The 20,062-nt window shown below is 44.0% G+C and overlaps 1 pseudogene; it reads left to right on the top strand.

Annotated features, from left to right (window-relative positions):
• Window positions 1-19,532, top strand: part of LOC123428975 — a 96,771-nt pseudogene extending 77,239 nt beyond the window's left edge.
• The last annotated feature ends 530 nt before the right edge of the window (window positions 19,533-20,062 follow it).

The following is a 20,062-nucleotide window of genomic DNA, read 5'->3' as shown; positions in this document are numbered from 1 at the left end:
ACATATATATATAAAAAGTCTTCAATTCAAATAAGTTCAAAAAATGAAATCCCTTTTGTAACAGATCTGTTTTTGATTAAAACAATCATTTAAAAATGAAAGACCCTTAGTCCCACGTGGCGTGCAGCGGAACCACATGGCGTGCCGCGGAACCACATGAAGTCAGAAATTGTTGAAATTTTGTGATGTGCCTTTGAATGGTGCATTTTGAACACACAAAAAGTATGGATTTCAAATAAGTTCAAAAAAATGAAATCCCTTTGTAAGAGATGAGTTCTCGTTCGAAACACTGCTACTTCGAGAGAGATTGTCAGTTTTGTACACGAACTGCATCCAGTTTTTGTCGTAGCCCTCTCAACTTTTTAACACATGCTATGTGGGTGAAATGATGATAGCATGCCAACTTTCAACATTTTCAGAGTTCATTTGTAGTGCTTTTCAATTTCAGGGTCAACTAGCTCAAAAAAAAAGTAAATGCACGAAATATACCAAATGAAGTCAGAAATTGTTGAAATTTTGTGATGTGCCTTTGAATGGTGCATTTTGAACACACAAAAAGTATGGAGTTCAAATAAGTTCAAAAAAAATGAAATCCCTTTGTAAGAGATGAGTTCTTGTTCGAAACCCTGCTACTTCGAGAGAGATTGTCAGTTTTGTACACGAACTACATCCAGTTTTTGTCGTAGCCCTCTCAACTTTTTAACACATGCTATGTGGGTGAAATTATAATAGCATGCCAACTTTCAACATTTTCAGAGTTCATTTGTAGTGCTTTTCAATTTCAGGGTCAACTAGCTCAAAAAAAATAAGTAAATGCACGAAATATACCAAATGAAGTCAGAAATGAAGTCAGAAATAACAAAATAGATAATAGTTTGGATAGTCAAAATTATTAATTATGAAAATAAAAAATAGTTTTGCATTATTCAATTCGAAACACTTTTCATTATCATAGTTTTGTCAAATTCTCAAATATGCAAAAAGAATTTTTAATAAACATAGTTTTTAATTGAAAATAACAAAATAGATAATAGTTTCGATAGTCAAAATTATTAATTATGAAAATAGAAAATAGTTTTGCATTATTTATTCAATTTGAAACACTTTTCATTATCATAGTTTTGTCAAATTCTCAAATATGCAAAAAGAATTTTTAATAAACATAGTTTTTAATTGAAAATAACAAAATAGATAATAGTTTGGATAGTCAAAATTATTAATTATGAAAATAGAAAACAGTTTTGAATTATTTATTCAATTTCAAACACTTTTCATTATCATAGTTTTGTCAAATTCTCAAATATGCAAAAAGAATTTTTAATAAACATAGTTTTTTATTGAAAATAACAAAATAAGTTAATAGTTTGGATAGTCAAAATAATTAATTTTGAAAATAGCAAAAAAATTGAAACTATATGAGAAATCATGGACAAAATTCGACCTGAATTCACTTTGATTTCAGATTGAATTTTATCCACAATTTCGAATATAGTTTCAATTTTTAGTAAGTTTAGGCCCGTAAGCCTGCTTTAGAGACGAGCTCGATGGACAAGCTGCGACGGGGCTTATAAACAAGTGTTAGTCCCCCTCGCTGGGCGAGGTGGGACTAAACTTATCGTGCAGCCGAGGAGGGGCTTTAGTCCCGGGTGGAGCCACGCCCCGGGACTACAGACCCCCTTTAGTCCCGGTTGGAGCCACGCCCCGGGACTAAAGACCCCCTGCTTCCCGCCTCTTGGTCTGCCCGAAAAGAGGCCTTTAGTCCCGGGTCGTGGCTCCACCCGGGACTAAAGGGGGTCTTTAGTCCCGGCCCGAGCCACGCACCGGGACTATAGATCCACCTATATAAGCGGGACTTCGAAAATTTCCAACCCAATTCGTCCATTTCTCTTCTTCTTCCTCTCGTTCTCCTGCCCGGCGCGGCACAGCGACGAACTAACCGACGTCGTCAGGCTGCCCGCCGTCCTGCTCGACGCCGCCTGCTGTCCTCCTCGCCGTCCTCCTCGCCGTCGCGCCATCCTCCTCGCCGTCCTCCTCGCCGTCGCGTCGTCCTCCTCGTCGTCGCGCCGTCCTCCTCGCCGTGCGCCGTCGACACCTCTGGCCGGTAAGCCCCCCGCCCCCTCCTCCCCAACACTCCGGCCAGTATATATAGAAGAAAGGAAGAAAAAGGAGAAGAAAAGAAGAAAAAGGAGAAGAAAAGAAGAAAAAGAAAAATATTTTTTTGTCATTTAATTCCTATTGTTATTAGGTTTGTGCTAGATTATTAGGGTTAGTAATATTTAGAATTAGGTTAGGGTTACAAGAAGAAGAAATATGAAAAAAAATAAGAAAATAAGAATAGGAAAAATGAAAATAAGAAGAGGAGGAGAAGAAAAGAAGAAAAAGTATATATTGTATAGTGTATATGCTTAAGTGTATAGTGTATATAGTGTATAGTGTATAAAGAGAGGAGGAATTTTGCTATAGTGTATATAGTGTATAGTGTATAAGAAACGAAGAAAAGAAGAGGAGGAGAAGAGAAGAAAAGAAGAGGAGGAGAAGAAAAATGAAAATAAGAAGAGGAGGAGTTTTGCTATTGTATAGTGTATATGATTAAGTGTTAATAGTGTTTCTTAGATTATTCCTTAATTTTGCTATTGTATATGCTTAAGTGTTAATAGTTTATTTTTAGCAAGAAAATTAATAGAACTAGTTTCTTTTTTTAGTTCATTTTACGATGCCTATCCCGCATCCTCATCATCGACTCGGCAGAGGACACCTACTTGATCAGAGGGGCCCTATCCAGGACTGGGCTCCCCCCGGCTGGTATTGGGAGGTGCTACATTCCGGGGGGCGTAGGTTGGTGAGGAGCCAGCCCGTCGTTGACCCGATCCTTGTTTGGTGGCGGTCGCGTGGGCCAGTGAGGGTGTCGAGGCTTCCGGACTCCGCGGAGGTGGTACGTCACCGTGTCAGCGAGGAGGATGAGCACGTCCATCGCTACATGGTTGCGTTGGAGGGCAGGTTCGAGCATACCTGGCAGGTTCTTCGGGGATCTCACTGGAGCTATGATCCTGTGATGGTTCCTTCTCTTTGGGTGTCCACTGCCCGCGCCGATACCCGTCGGGCGCTACGGTTCTAGATGTATTAGTGATGCTATATGTATGATAGTATTTGAGGAGTATTAGTGATAATATTCGACGATGTACGGACAAAAGTGATGATGTATTAGCTTATAATTGAATGCATGCTAATTTGAATACTACTTTATTTTACGATTTGGTTTTGCTTATTGAATGCTCAGATTGGAAAAGTACTCCTACTTTGAATACTATGCAGAAATCTAGGAGTCTCAAATTGGAAAAGTACTCCTACTTTGGTTTTGGGTACAAAGGTTAAGAGAATCCGTTTTTTGCAGAACTATGGATCCACATATCAGGAACCTCGAAGAGGAAGAACTTCTGGAAGATATAATCAAAGACGGCCCCGACGTTGAACCAGCTGAATCTCCGTCGTCATATCTAAACCAGGACGTTGGAATGGAGGTCGAGCAACACGAAGATGAAGCCGATGGGGCAGGAGATAGGTCCAATGACGGAGAAGGTGATAGCTCCACTGATGGAGAAGCCGGTGAAGAGGACAAGTCCGGCGAGGTATACATATGAAGTTCAACAATCACTTGTAATATGTGAAAAATATTGGAGATAGCTCTATATTGTATACATATACATTCATTTGACGAATGTTTCTCCCTCTTAGGCCTCCACATCGAGCAAAACTACGAAACGAGGCCCGATTAGAAAGTTGGATGCACGGACGCATTACACATTTGAGGTGATATTTCCTACGGGCGAACCCAAGCTTCCTAAGAATGCTGCTGACACATTCAAGAAGCAATGCGGAGTTCTCGTTAGGGATCACGTCCTGATCAGCGTTCGGGAGTGGAACAAGCGCAAAGGGGCAGCCGATAGTGACTATGTCACCGAAAGAACAAGATAAATGCCGACAAGAAGAAATATCACCACAAGCTGGGGCCAGGGGGCTATGAGACTGTCATCCCAAAGTGGGATAAGAAAGAACAAGATCTGATAGATAAAGGCGTCGTACCTGAACCACTCCGTGATGAGTCGGAATTGAGAGCAAGAAATTGGTTCCTTGCGCATGGTGGGTCGTACGACGAAACAACAGGGGACCTCATCTGCAATGACAATCTTAGAATACCCAGGGAGAATTGGAAAAGGATAGTGAAAGAAATTAAGGAGGCACAAAGAAAGTTCACTGCAGATAGAGATAAAGATTTTCTCACACTGGTCCTCCGTAATGACGAACATGGAGGACGAACGCGAGGCTTCGGTACTTCTTACCCGTGGTGGCTTGGGTTTGCCAGAGACCAAGACACTTACAGAAGCCGAGAGAGAGCAAAGAAGCGGCAGCAGGATGAGGAGAATGACAAGTTCAACTAGTTGCTTGCCAGGATTAACGAGCAACAGAAGCAGATTGATGAGCTTAGAGGAGTACCGCGCCAGGAAGATCCTGCAGTTGATATACCGGCACCCCATCTAAGCGGAAAAGCAGCGTGGCTGAATCTGAGGCCCCGGCCGACGATGAACGAAGAATGATAGAGGGCGGTCCTGGCTACCCCGTGAATGGAATCAAGGAGTCAACATCATGTGAACTCCATCAGAAATTCAAGAACATATCCATGAAGGTGGCCGTCGAACAAGCTTTACCTTCTGGCCCTGATGCATGCTGGCATGGTCGTGAGATTCCAGCTAGCTTTGCTAAAGTAGGGGTGGATGAAATCATGACGGGGTTTAATGATATGGAGCTCGACATAGCTGGACCCAAAGATGAGAGGACACTCGGAGAAGTACTGGGTGGAGTCATCCTATGGGACAAGAACTGCATCAAGCTTCCAGGCTCGGCCCCAAGGACAACACCGCCTCCGAGTCGTCGCAGGTCACCTACACCTCCATTACCTCCAAGCCCTCCACATGACGTCGGCCAACACAACACGAGTCCATCTCGATCACCGTCGCCGGACTTGGGTCGTCCGTCTCCGCCGCCGCCCGCACATGATACTAAGCGGAAGCATGCCAGCAAGAACGCTTCGTCGATGATTTCTAAGGGACGGAGCTCCCCAAAGCGCAAACTGTCGCCCCTCCCAAAGGTATCTCATGCTAATCTTCCTATCATACCCTATGATCGTACCCCCGAGGAAAACGCCAGGATACAAAGGAACAACATGATGCGCAGATGAAAAGGAAGGAACCCGAGCCCCGCCCGGAATACACCAGAAGCACATAGCATGGGCAAAAGACTTCATAACCACTCCATCACAGTATGACTTACACTATAAGCCTGATGACTATACACGCACATTGCAGAAGGAAGTGAAAAAGAGCATCTCACGTGCAAGTGCAAGTGGGAGCAAATCAAGTTCAACTACAAGCAAGAAAAAATCAGACGTTCCTCAGCTTGGACAACAGGCCAAACAGTAGATCCCACCCCTCAAGGTGTTAACCGAGAATGTTTGGAATTATGCCCTAGAGGCAATAATAAATATAGTTATTATTATAATTCTTGTATCAAGATAATCGTTTATTATCCATGCTATAATTGTATTGAATGAAGACTCATTTACATGTGTGGGTACATAGACAAAACACCGTCCCTAGCAAGCCTCTAGTTGGCTAGCCATTTGATCAAAGATAGTCAGTGTCTTCTGATTATGAACAAGGTGTTGTTGCTTGATAACTGAATCACGTCATTGGGAGAATCACGTGATGGACTAGACCCAAACTAATAGACGTAGCATGTTGATCGTGCCATTTTGTTGCTACTGTTTTCTGCGTGTCAAGTACTTATTCCTATGACCATGAGATCATATAACTCACTGACACCGGAGGAATGCTTTGTGTGTATCAAACGTCGCAACGTAACTGGGTGACTATAAAGATGCTCTACAGGTATCTCCGAAGGTGTTAGTTGAGTTAGTATGGATCAAGACTGGGATTTGTCACTCCGTGTGACGGAGAGGTATCTCGGGGCCCACTCGGTAATACAACATCACACACAAGCCTTGCAAGCAATGTGACTTAGTGTAAGTTACGGGATCTTGTATTACAGAACGAGTAAAGAGACTTGCCAGTAAACGAGATTGAAATAGGTATGCGGATACTGACGATCGAATCTCGGGCAAGTAACATACCGAAGGACGAAGGGAATGACATACGGGATTATATGAATCCTTGGCACTGAGGTTCAAACGATAAGATCTTCGTAGAATATGTAGGATCCAACATGGGCATCCAGGTCCCGTTATTGGATATTGACCGAGGAGTCTCTCGGGTCATGTCTACATAGTTCTCGAACCCGCAGGGTCTACACACTTAGGGTTCGACGTTGTTTTATGCGTATTTGAGTTATATGGTTGGTTACAGAATGTTGTTCGGAGTCCCGGATGAGATCACGGACGTCACGAGGGTTTCCGGAATGGTCCGGAAACGAAGATTGATATATAGGATGACCTCATTTGATTACCGGAAGGTTTTCAGAGTTACCGGGAATGTACCGGGAATGACGAATGGGTTCCGGGAGTTCACCAGGAGGGGGCAACCCACCCCGGGGAAGCCCATAGGCCTTGAGGGTGGCACACCAGCCCTTAGTGGGCTGGTGGGACAGCCCAAAAGGGCCCTATGCGCCTAGGAAAGAAAATCAAAGAGAAAAAAAAGGGAGGTGGGAAGGGAAGGAAGGACTCCCACCCACCAAACCAAGTCCAACTCGGTTTGGGGGGGGAGCCTTCCCCCTTGGACTCGGCCGACCCCCTTGGGGCTCCTTGAGCCCCAAGGCAAGGTCCCCTCCCTCCCACCTATATATACGGAGGTTTTAGGGCTGATTTGAGACGACTTTTCCACGGCAGCCCGACCACATACCTCCACGGTTTTTCCTCTAGATCGCGTTTCTACGGAGCTCGGGCGGAGCCCTACTGAGACAAGGTCATCACCAACCTCCGGAGCACCGTCACGCTGCAGGAGAACTCTTCTACCTCTCCGTCTCTCTTGGTGGATCAAGAAGGCCGAGATCATCGTCGAGCTGTACGTGTGATGAACGCGGAGGTGCCGTCCGTTCGGTACTAGATCGTGGGACTGATCGCGGGATTGTTTGCGGGGCGGATCGAGGGACGTGAGGACATTCCACTACATCAACCGCGTTCACTAACGCTTCTGCTGTACGATCTACAAGGGTACGTAGATCATTCATCCCCTCTCGTAGATGGACATCACCATGATAGGTCTTCGTGCGCGTAGGAAAATTTTGTTTCCCATGCGACGTTCCCCATCAGTGGCATCATGAGCTAGGTTCATGCGTAGATGTCTTCTCGAGTAGAACACAAAAGTTTTTGTGGGCGGTGATGTGCGTTTTTCTGCCCTCCTTAGTCTTTTCTTGATTCCGCAGTATTGTTGGATTGAAGCGGCTTGGACCGACATTACTCGTACGCTTACGAGAGACTGGTTTCATCGCTACGAGTAACCCCGTTGCTCAAAGATGACTGGCAAGTGTCGGTTTCTCCAACTTTAGTTGAATCGGATTTAATCGAGGAGGTCCTTGGATGAGGTTAAATAGCAACTCATATATCTCCGTTGTGGTGTTTGCGTAAGTAAGATGCGATCCTACTAGATACCCATGGTCACCACGTAAAACATGCAACAACAAAATTAGAGGACGTCTAACTTGTGATGTGATATGGCCAACGATGTGATGTGATATATTGGATGTATGAGATGATCATGTTGTAATAGAAAATATCGACTTGCACGTCGATGGTATGGCAACCGGCAGGAGCCATAGGGTTGTCTTTATACTAACGTTTGTGCTTGCAGATGCGTTTACTATTTTGCTAGGATGTAGCTTTAGTAGTAATAGCATGAGTAGCACGACAACCCCGATGGCAACACGTTGATGGAGATCATGGTGTGGCGCCGGTGACAAGAAGGTCGTGTCGGTGCTTTGGTGATGGAGATCAAGAAGCACGTGATGATGGCCATATCATGTCACTTATGAATTGCATGTGATGTTAATCCTTTTATGCACCTTATTTTGCTTAGAACGACGGTAGCATTATGAGGTGATCTCTCACTAAAATTTCAAGACGAAATTGTGTTCTTCCCGACTGTGCACCGTTGCTACAGTTCGTCGTTTCGAGACACCACGTGATGATCGGGTGTGATAGATTCAACGTTCACATACAACGGGTGCAAAACAGTTGCGCACGCAGAACACTCGGGTTAAGCTTGACGAGCCTAGCATGTGCAGACATGGCCTCGGAACACATGAGACCGAAAGGTCGATCATGAATCATATAGATGATATGATTAGCATAGGGATGCTTACCACTGAAACTATACTCAACTCACGTGATGATCGGACTTGAGCTAGTGTAAGTGGATCATGAACCACTCAAATGACTAGAGAGATGTACTTTTTGAGTGGGAGTTTAGCGAATAATTTGATTAAGTTAAACTCTAATTATCTTGAACATAGTATAAGTCCACTTTGAATATATTTGTGTTGTAGATCATGGCTCACGCGACAGTCACCCTGAATTTTAATACGTTCCTAGAGAAAGCTAAGTTGAAAGATGATGGAAGCAACTTTGTAGACTGGGCTCGTAATCTTAAGCTAATCTTACAAGCTGGGAAGAAGGATTATGTCCTTAATGTTGCGCTAGGAGATGAACCACCCGCTACGGCTGATCAGGATGTTAAGAACGCTTGGTTAGCACGTAAGGAGGACTACTCAGTAGTTCAATGTGCAGTCTTGTATGGCTTAGAACCGGGACTTCAACGTCGCTTTGAGCGTCATGGAGCATTTAGATGTTCCAGGAGTTGAAGTTTATCTTTCAGAAGAACGCCCGGATCGAGAGGTATAAGACCTCCGATAAATTCTATGCTTGCAAGATGGAGGAGAACTCGTCTGTCAGTGAACATGTGCTCAAAATGTCTGGGTACTCAAACCGTCTAGCTGAGCTGGGGATTGAACTCCCGCAAGAGGCTATCACTGACAGAATCCTTCAATCACTGCCGCCAAGCTATAAAGGCTTTGTGTTGAACTACAACATGCAAGGGATGAACAAGTCACCCGGCGAGTTGTTTGCGATGCTGAAAGTCGCAGAGTCTGAACTCCGTAAAGAACATCAAGTGTTGATGGTGAATAAGACCACTAGTTTCAAGAGAAACGGCAAAGGCAAGAAGGGTAATTCAAAGAAGAGCGGCAAGCCCGTTGCCAATCCGACGAAGAAACCCAAAGCTGGACCTAAGCCTGAAACGGAGTGTTACTATTGCAAGGGTATGGGTCATTGGAAGCGCAATTGCCCCAAGTATCTGGCAAATAAGAAGGCGGCCAAAGAAAAATCAGGTATATTTGATATACATGTTATTGATGTGTACTTAACCGGCTCTCGTAGTAGTGCCTGGGTATTCGATACCGGTTCTGTTGCTCATATTTGCAACTCGAAACAGGAACTGCGGAATAGACGAAGGCTGGCGAAAGATGAAGTGACGATGCGCGTAGGAAATGGTTCCAAGGTTGATGCAATCACCGTCGGCACAGTTTCACTTCAGTTACCATCGGGATTAGTGATGAACTTAAATCATTGTTATTTAGTGCCTGCGTTGAGCATGAACATTATATTTGGATCTTGTTTATTGCGAGACGGTTACTCTTTTAAGTCAGAGAATAATGGTTGTTCTATTTCTATGAGTAACATCTTTTATGGTCATGCACCTAATGTGAGAGGATTGTTCATATTGAATCTTGATAGCGATACACACATACATAACATTGAGACCAAAAGAGTTAGAGTTAACAATGATAGCGCCATATTTTTGTGGCACTGCCGCTTAGGTCATATTGGTGTAAAGCGCATGAAGAAACTCCATGCTGATGGACTTTTGGAGTCACTTGACTTTGATTCACTTGACACGTGCGAACCATGCCTCATGGGCAAGATGACTAAGACTCCGTTCTCCGGAACAATGGAGCGTGCAAGTGACTTGTTGGAAATCATACATACCGATGTGTGTGGTCCGATGAGCGTGGAGGCACGCGGCGGATATCGTTATTTTCTCACATTCACTGACGATTTGAGTAGATATGGTTATGTCTACTTGATGAAACACAAGTCTGAAACATTTGAAAAGTTCAAGCAATTTCAGAGTGAAGTTGAAAATCATCGTAACAAGAAGATCAAGTTCCTACGGTCTGATCGTGGGGGTGAATATCTGAGTTTCGAGTTTGGTGCTCACTTAAGACAATGTGGAATTGTTTCACAGTTGACACCGTCTTGAACACCACAGCGTAATGGTGTGTCCGAACGTCGTAATCGTACTTTATTAGAGATGGTGCGATCTATGATGTCTCTTACCGATTTGCCGTTATCGTTTTGGGGTTATGCATTAGAAACAACTGCATTCACTTTAAATAGGGCACCATCAAAATCCGTTAAGACGACACCATACGAACTGTGGTATGGCAAAAGGCCAAAGTTGTCGTTTCTTAAAGTTTGGGGATGTGATGCTTATGTCAAAAAGCTTCAGCCTGAAAAGCTGGAACCCAAAGCGGAAAGGTGCGTCTTCATAGGTTACCCAAAAGAGACAGTTGGGTACACCTTCTATCTCAAATCCGAGGGCAAAGTGTTTGTTGCTAAAAACGGAGCTTTTCTCGAGAAGGAGTTTCTCTCGAGAGAATTGAGTGGGAGGAAGATAGAACTTGACGAGGTTGTCGAACCTCTCATCCCTCTGGATGGTGGCGCAGGACAAGGGGAAACCTCTGTCGTTGCGACGCCGGTTGAGGAGGAAGTTAATGATGATGATCATGAAACTCCAGTTCAAGTTTCTGTCGAACCACGCAGGTCGACGAGACCACGTGCTGCTCCAGAGTGGTACGGTAATCCCGTCTTGTCAATCATGTTGTTAGACAACAATGAACCTGCAAATTATGAAGAAGCAATGGTGGGCCTAGATTCCAACAAATGGCTAGAAGCCATGAAGTCCGAGATAGGATCCATGTATGAGAACAAAGTGTGGACTTTGGAGGTACTACCTGAGGGCCGCAAGGCTATTCAGAACAAATGGATCTTTAAGAGGAAGACGGACGCTGACGGAAATGTGACCGTTTATAAAGCTCGACTTGTGGCAAAGGGTTTTTCACAAGTTCAAGAAGTTGACTACGATGAGACTTTCTCACCCATAGTAATGCTTAAGTCCGTCAGAATCATGTTAGCAATAGCTGCATTTTTCGATTATGAAATCTGGCAGATGGATGTCAAAACGGCATTCCTTAACGGTTTCCTTAAGGAAGAATTGTATATGATGCAACCCGAAGGTTTTGTCGATCCTAAGAATGCTAACAAGGTGTGCAAGCTCCAGCGATCCATTTATGGACTGGTGCAAGCATCTCGGAGTTGGAACAAACGCTTTGATGAAGTGATCAAAGCATTTGGGTTTATACAAGTGGTTGGAGAATCTTGTATTTACAAGAAAGTGAGTGGGAGCTCTGTGGCGTTTCTAATATTATATGTGGATGACATATTGCTGATTGGAAACAACGTGGAGTTTTTAGAGAGCATAAAGGATTACTTGAATAAAAGTTTCTCTATGAAGGACCTAGGAGAAGCTGCTTACATTCTAGGCATTAAGATCTATAGGGATAGATCAAAACGCCTGATAGGACTTTCACAAAGCACATACCTTGATAAAGTTTTGAAGAGATTCAAAATGGAATAGTCCAAGAAAGGGTTCTTGCCAGTTTTACAAGGTACAAGATTGAGTAAGACTGAGTGCCCAGCAACTGATGAAGATAGAGAGCATATGCGCTCCGTCCCCTATGCTTCAGCCATAGGTTCTATCATGTATGCAATGCTGTGCACTAGACCGGATGTTAGCCTAGCCATAAGTATGGCAGGTAGGTTCCAGAGTAATCCAGGAGTGGATCACTGGACAGCAGTCAAGAATATCCTGAAGTACCTGAAAAGGACTAAGGAGATGTTTCTCGTGTATGGAGGTGACGAAGAGCTCGCCGTAAAAGGTTACGTCGATGCAAGCTTTGACACAGATCCGGAAGACTCTAAGTCACAAACCGGATACGTATTTATTCTTAATGGGGGTGCGGTAAGCTGGTGCAGTTCCAAGCAAACCGTCGTAGCAGATTCTACATGTGAAGCGGAGTACATGGCTGCCTCGGAGGCGGCTAAGGAGGGTGTCTGGATGAAGCAGTTCATGACGGATCTTGGAGTAGTGCCAAGCGCACTGAATCCAATAACCTTGTTCTGTGATAACACGGGTGCCATTGCCTTAGCAAAGGAACCACGGTTTCACAAGAAGACCAGACACATTAAACGACGCTTCAACCTCATCCGCGACTACGTCGAGGGAGAGGACGTAAATATATGCAAAGTGCACACGGATCTGAATGTAGCAGACCCGCTGACTAAACCTCTTCCACGGCCAAAGCATGATCAACACCAGAACTGTATAGGTGTTAGATTTATTACAATGTAATTCGCATGATGATGTGAAGGCTAGATTATTGACTCTAGTGCAAGTGGGAGACTGTTGGAATTATTCCCTAGAGGCAATAATAAGTATAGTTATTATTGTAATTCCTGTATCAAGATAATTGTTTATTATCCATGCTATAATTGTATTGAATGAAGACTCGTTTACATGTGTGGATACATAGACAAAACACCATCCCTAGCAAGCCTCTAGTTGGCTAGCCAGTTGATCAAAGATAGTCAGTGTCTTCTGATTATGAACAAGGTGTTGTTGCTTGATAATTGGATCACGTCATTGGGAGAATCACGTGATGGATAGACGTAGCATGTTGATCGTGTCATTTTGTTGCTATTGTTTTCTGCGTGTCAAGTATTTATTCCTATGACCATGAGATCATATAACTCACTAACACCGGAGGAATTCTTTGTGTGTATCAAACGTCGCAACGTAACTGGGTGACTATAAAGATGCTCTACAGGTATCTCCGAAGGTGTTAGTTGAGTTAGTATGGATCAAGACTGGGATTTGTCACTCCGTGTGACGGAGAGGTATCTCGGGGCCCACTCGGTAATACAACATCACACACAAGCCTTGCAAGCAATGTGACTTAGTGTAAGTTATGGGATCTTGTATTACAGAACGAGTAAAGAGACTTGCCAGTAAACGAGATTGAAATAGGTATGCGGATACTGACGATCGAATCTCGGGCAAGTAACATACCGAAGGACGAAGGGAATGACATACGAGATTATATGAATCCTTGGCACTGAGGTTCAAACGATAAGATCTTCGTAGAATATGTAGGATCCAACATGGGAATTCAGGTCCCGCTATTGGATATTGACCGAGGAGTCTCTCGGGTCATGTCTACATAGTTCTCGAACCCGTAGGGTCTGCACACTTAAGGTTCGACGTTGTTTTATGCGTATTTGAGTTATATGGTTGGTTACCGAATGTTGTTCGGAGTCCCGGATGAGATCACGGACATCACGAGGGTTTCCGGAATGGTCCGGAAACGAAGATTGATATATAGGATGACCTCATTTGATTACCGAAAGGTTTTCGGAGTTACCGGGAATGTACCGGGAATGACGAATGGGTTCCGGGAGTTCACCGGGAGGGGGCAACCCACACCGGGGAAGCCCATAGGCCTTGAGGGTGGCACACCAGCCCTTAGTGGGCTGGTGGGACAGCCCAAAAGGGCCCTATGCGCCTAGGAAAGAAAATCAAAGAGGAAAAAAAAGGGAGGTGGGAAGGGAAGGAAGGACTCCCACCCACCAAACGAAGTCCAACTCGGTTTGGGGGGGAGCCTTCCCCCTTGGACTCGGCCGACCCCCTTGGGGCTCCTTGAGCCCCAAGGCAAGGTCCCCTCCCTCCCACCTATATATACGGAGGTTTTAGGGCTGATTTGAGACGACTTTTCCACGGCAGCCCGACCACATACCTCCACGGTTTTTCCTCTAGATCGCGTTTCTGCGGAGCTCGGGCGGAGCCCTGCTGAGACAAGGTCATCGCCAACCTCCGGAGCGCCGTCACGCTGCCGGAGAACTCTTCTACCTCTCCGTCTCTCTTGCTGGATCAAGAAGGCCGAGATCATCGTCGAGCTGTACGTGTGCTGAACGCGGAGGTGCCGTCCGTTCGGTACTAGATCGTGGGACTGATCGCGGGATTGTTCGCGGGGCGAATCGAGGGACGTGAGGACGTTCCACTACATCAACCGCGTTCACTAACGCTTCTGTTGTACGGTCTACAAGGGTACGTAGATCACTCATCCCCTCTCGTAGATGGACATCACCATGATAGGTCTTCGTGCGCGTAGGAAAATTTTTGTTTCCCATGTGACGTTCCCCATCAGAATGTTCCCCCTCCGTTGCAGGGGCAAGCTTTTGAAAAAGCAAAGGAGTTGGCGGATGAATGTGGTATCTCGGTTGAAGATTTGCTGGCTTCCCAAGACGACAGGATACCCAAGGCTGTGGTAGCCCCTAAGCCACAGTTTGTCATGGGAGAGCCTTTGGTCAGCAAAGATGATCTCCCAACAAATATGCGTTACTTGCATAAATGGTACTTAAGTGAATCAAAGAATGGGAGAACGATGATCGTGCTGAGTGTCCCACGGGAGTACTACGGCCGCACCGAAGAAATCCATATCGACTTTGATGAACTCTTCCAGATGTACAATGGCGACGCCCTCGACAAATCGCTTATGAGTTGCTATTGTCTGTAAGTTTTTCAATTCGTTGTCTACATATAACTTATTTAGTTATTTCAATTCATTGTCTATATATAACTTGTACTCTATTATGCAAAATGAAGATTCTGGAGTGTAAAAGTAAGAGCATCCTAAATATTGGGTTTATTGACCCAGATAAAATACATATAGCGACGCTAACTAATTATCCCAAGGAGACGGAGGAAAACCTTCTAAGGTTTCTAATAGATCAAAATTTCTGTGACCACATACTGTTTCCATACAACTTCAGATGAGGGTCTTTACTCTGTTGTGTCCATTCACTTATAAGTGTAATTGATAAGTTACTGACATATATATATATATATACATATATATATACATGTGCAGCTTCCATTGGATTCTGTTGGACATTCAAATTCATAAGGGAAGATTTGATGCCTTCGACCCATTATCGAGACCCTTGGAACAGTTCCAAAGCCTGCAGGACATGCTCCAAGGGTAATTTTAATCATTCTTGCGCTCTATCGGTCTCTTTCGATGATTTTCTAATATATCAATTAATGAAAAACTTAGCAAATCATTATCCTTGTCGGGCAGGGACGAAAAGGTTATGCCTTTAGTCCCGCCCCTTTAGTCCCGGTTGGTGAACCGGGACTAAAACCCCTTACGGGCCGGGGCTAAAGGCCCCGTCCCCACTAGTGTCCAACCGGGACTAAAGGTCTATTCCTATATATACTCACCCAAACAATCATGTTTCTGCTTCCTTCGACCTCTCACCGCGCCGACGCCGTCTCGCCTCTCCCTGACGCCTTAGGTCGTCGCCGCCCCCAATGCCGACCGACCGCGCCTCCTTACGCCGATCCCCGACGCTGCCGCACCCGCTCCTCACCAAGCTCTTCCCGACATGCCGCCTGGGACGCCGCGGCCCGCGCCCGCTCCTTCGGCCCCGATCGAGCTCCTCACGGCGCCGCCGACGCCGTCGCCACCCCGGACTCGCCTCACCTCGCCGTCGCCCGTTCCCCGCTGTGAGCTCCCCCCTCTCTCCCACCCCCGATAAGATTGTACGACATTTATCTCCATGCTTTGCTACAATTACTTGTGATGTTGTTCTCAGTGCTCTCTCGATTCCTATGATTAGGCAACGATTGTTGGAGCCGTTAGGAAGATCGAGTATGGCACTTCTGTTTGGGCCTTTTGCCTTTTGTTTGCTCTTGGAATGCACTTCCGTTTGAAGCTGTGTAGGTTTACTGGAAAAAAGTTTCTGTTAGGACAGCTTCTTGCAGTTTGGGCTGATAAGTATGTGAACATTAATCTTGATTGGCGGCCCCGGCAAGCGATCGTGCATCAGCCCAAAATTTATAATATTATTTTGAAAGAATAAATAGCAGTAGACAATTTCAATATAAATGAAAGAACACAAAATTAGTTGACATTGTTCAGAAGAATTTTGACATCTTTTTCACTAGATGATTAGATGTATAGAGAAAAGTTAAGGAATTTTGACATTTGAGAAATTTTTGTATCTGGCTAAAAAAGTTAAACCATGTCTATTTGACCAACATTATAACAAAATATACAATGATTTATAGTTAAGTTTTGACGAGTTTGACTATTTATAAAAATAATACAGTTAAGTTTTGTTTTGTCTTGTCTACAGTTAATAAATGTATACAATACTTAGGAACGGAGGGGGTATGTATGAATGCAATGTATAGAAAAATGTTGATGAATTTTGACATTTACAATTAATTAGTATATATATGTACACAATAGATTTTCTTAGTCCTTTAATAATGGATTTATCAAGAATGCTCCCATTATGCATGTGTACAAGTTGATCCATTTTTTTATGATTTCATCTACGTACCCTAGCTAGCTAGCTTCTATATGTCACATTGTCTGTCAAAGTATTGAAGAAATACATGGCTTCATCATTAGCTGATAGTAATAGGCGCACAATGTTATGAATCTCTTCAAGTTGTTTCGGAACGGAGTTCCTGATAGGATAATTCGCTTTTTGGTACGAAGTTCACCAAAGTCCTTTCAAATAGAGATATTTGGATGGCTCTTGTTGGACATCGTACCAAAAAGCTAATTATCCTATTCGGGACTCTGTTCCAAAACAACTTTGGAGAGCTTCATAGCATCATCCGCCTATTACTACCAGCTAATGATGACGCAATGGTTTTCTTGAATCCTTTGATACTAGAAAACGTGACATATAGAAGGGTAGATGAGATCAGCAAAAATATGGATCATTTTCTGCACATTCAGAATGTCGTCATTTTGTTAAATCCCTTAAAGGTTAAGAGAATCCATTATGATTCTGAATCTTGTTCCTAGCCAGGGACTAAAGGTTCCTCGTATATAAAAAACTATCCACAATTCTTTTTATCATGATCTAATATATATACACACAACTAATATATCTTTTTTTTTGAATAAAGATGAAAGGCATGCGGGATCGCCTCCTACCAACAGATCGTGTAGGAGCAATATTCAAGAGGAAATAGCGGGTTTTTTGCTCGACCAGGTCATAGCTCCAAAGGAGAATACCATTACAAGTTGTAATGCTTACATGTAATGAACTGCAAATTATAGGAAAAATTGTATGTATGTATATATATGTGTGTGTGTGTGTGTGTGTGAATGGGCATGCGAGAAATTTAATGATATATATATATATGATCAGTTCTACGAGAAATTCTATTTTTATATATGTGTAACGTGTACAATATATAGTACGTAGCGTAAGGTATGTTCTAAATGAAAAAGAATTAAATGGAAAACAAAAAATGAAAAGCAAAAATAAACAATAAATCTCAAAATCCCAAAACCCCAAATCACCAAAGACTCTAGTCCGAGTTGGTGTTACCAACCGGGACTAAAGGTCCTGGCCACGCCTCGCAGCTGCCCACCACGTGGAAGGGTATTAGTCCCGGTTCGTGATTAAAGATGGAGGTCTTTAGTCCCAAGTTAATAATCCCGGTTGAAGAACCGGGACTATAGGCCTTTACCAATCGGAACTATAGCCTCGTTTTCTACTAGTGTGCGAGCCAAAGCAGGCATGGCAATGCATGTCAGGCAATAAATACTATGTTCGCGGTCCAATCCAGCTCTCATGGAACTACAACTATGGCCCCACAGGGCGCGCCATCAGGGTGGACTTTGCTCAATAACCCAGACCTGGTGGCCACGGACGCGAAGGTGTCGTTTAAGACGGCGTTGTGGTTTTGGATGACAGCATAGGCGAACAAGCCATCGTCCCATGCAGTGATCATGGGCCAGTGGACCCCCTCGGGCGCGGACAACGCTGGTGGCCAGGTGCCTGGATACGGCGTCATCACCAATATCATCAATGGCGGACTAAGTGTGGTAGGGGCAGGATGGCCGTGTTGCCAACCGGATCGGGTTCTACATGCCAGGGCCGGTCCGGTAAAATCCAGGGCCCTGTGCAAAACTAAAGCTCAGGGCCTATCTATGAAAAAACTAACGAGCAATTATAATGTATATATGTCACAGAAAAAATTATAATTTATGTAATGTAATGTCTTACATAACAAGTGGACATATAAAAAAAGTCATACCTATTCAACTCGCGGTTGTTATTTATTTGAACATCCTCATTCTTTTAGTATTTTTTGAAATGAAATCTTCGATGATATCCTTATATATAATCAATTTTTTGGATCAAATATATCACATTGAAAATAATCATCAACATTCTCAGGAGGTGAACTATTCAAGTCAACATCAATATTATCTTCCTCTACCTCAATATTATTTATCTCCATCTGAACATCTCTAAAATGAACGTAAGGAACAATTACAAGTGCGAGGGTAGAAGGATCAACAGACTGATTACCAGATGACAATTGCATTGCTTTTCTTCTAATATATCTGTCCATACCACCTTCATAAGATGTATTAATTAAATGTTCTTCTTGTGCTTTTTTCTTGCGTTTATAGACACCAGACTGATGTTTTGTCATGATGATTCAAATCTGCATTATTAAAAAACAAAATAAAGATACACTATAATTTCTAATCAAGAAGGTAAAAATCAATCTCTAACGAAGTAATGATCTCTGTCAAAAGTTAGTTACAAAATAACAAATTAAAAGTAACACCCAAAGTTAATAAAAAAAGTGCTAATCAGGTGCTACTGCACCAATGCTAAAACTAAGCAGTTGAAGTCCTGGTCTCCTAGAGTCCTGGATCTGGAGCGGGCATAGATGGTGAGATGGAGCGGTACACACAAACTGCCTCGCCACCACGCAGTGCAGATGGCAGCGCACACGTGGATAGGGGCAAGGGCGCAGCCGCGCAGGGCAGATACCAGATGGATTCGAGACGTTGGTGATTCGATAGGTGGATTACCTCCAGGGCAGATGCGAGATGGATTCCAAGAGAACAGGGGACTCGACTTCAAGTGGAGGCGGCGACGTTCGGTAGGATTCGGAGGGATCGATTGATCGAGTCCTCGTGCCCTCCCTCGCGTGGCCTCGATAGCCTCGCCCTCGCGCTAGCCGCTCGACCGGTCGAGGCCTGGCCATTGCTGGCTCACTGCTTTGGCCCAACAGGACTGCCCACCGGCTCAGTTTTTTTTTCTTAATACTAGTCTTATCTATTGTTTTGGGCCCCTCAGAATCATGGGCCCTGTGCGGGCCGCACAGATGGCACCACTGTGGGCCCGGCCCTGCTACATGTGTTACTGCGATGTCCTCGGCGTTGGCTACGGTAATAATCTCGACTGCTACAACCAGAGGACGTTCAACTGTGGGCTCTCGGTGGGGCTTGCCACTGAGTAACAACATACTAAGAGAGTGAGTGAGTCCTCCATGCATGGATGTATGAAATAATATTCATGCTTAAAGCAGGCACTAAATAACAATTATTGAGGTACATCACTAATCATGATGGTAATTGAAGTGAGAGTGTGCCGACGACGATCATATCAACCTTGGACAATTTCCCACGCGCATCGTCACTTCGTCCTTCTCCAACCTTCTTCTATTCCATAGTTCCTGCTTTCAGTTGTAAATATGATCAACCGAACTGGCATCAAATACCCACGCACTACTATGAGAGTTGGTTAGGTATACATCAATAACATGTATATCATATATACCTTGTTTGGCGTTGGCCACCTTCTTGTCTGCCAGGTAATTGGGACAATTCCGCTTCTAGTGGACAGTCCTCTTGCAATGATAACACTCAGTTTCTGATTTGGGTCCAGCCTTGGGTTTCTTCACTCGAGGGACAACTGATTTGCCACTCTTCTTGGAGTTACCCTTTTTTCCCTTGCCTTTTTTCTTGAAACTGGTGGTCTTATTGACGA

This window comes from Hordeum vulgare, chromosome 2H (genome assembly GCF_904849725.1).
Source record: "Hordeum vulgare subsp. vulgare chromosome 2H, MorexV3_pseudomolecules_assembly, whole genome shotgun sequence".
In the NCBI taxonomy this organism is placed as follows: domain Eukaryota; kingdom Viridiplantae; phylum Streptophyta; class Magnoliopsida; order Poales; family Poaceae; genus Hordeum; species Hordeum vulgare.
Note: the sequence above shows the minus strand (reverse complement) of the source record. Positions and strands in the feature narration are given on the sequence as shown.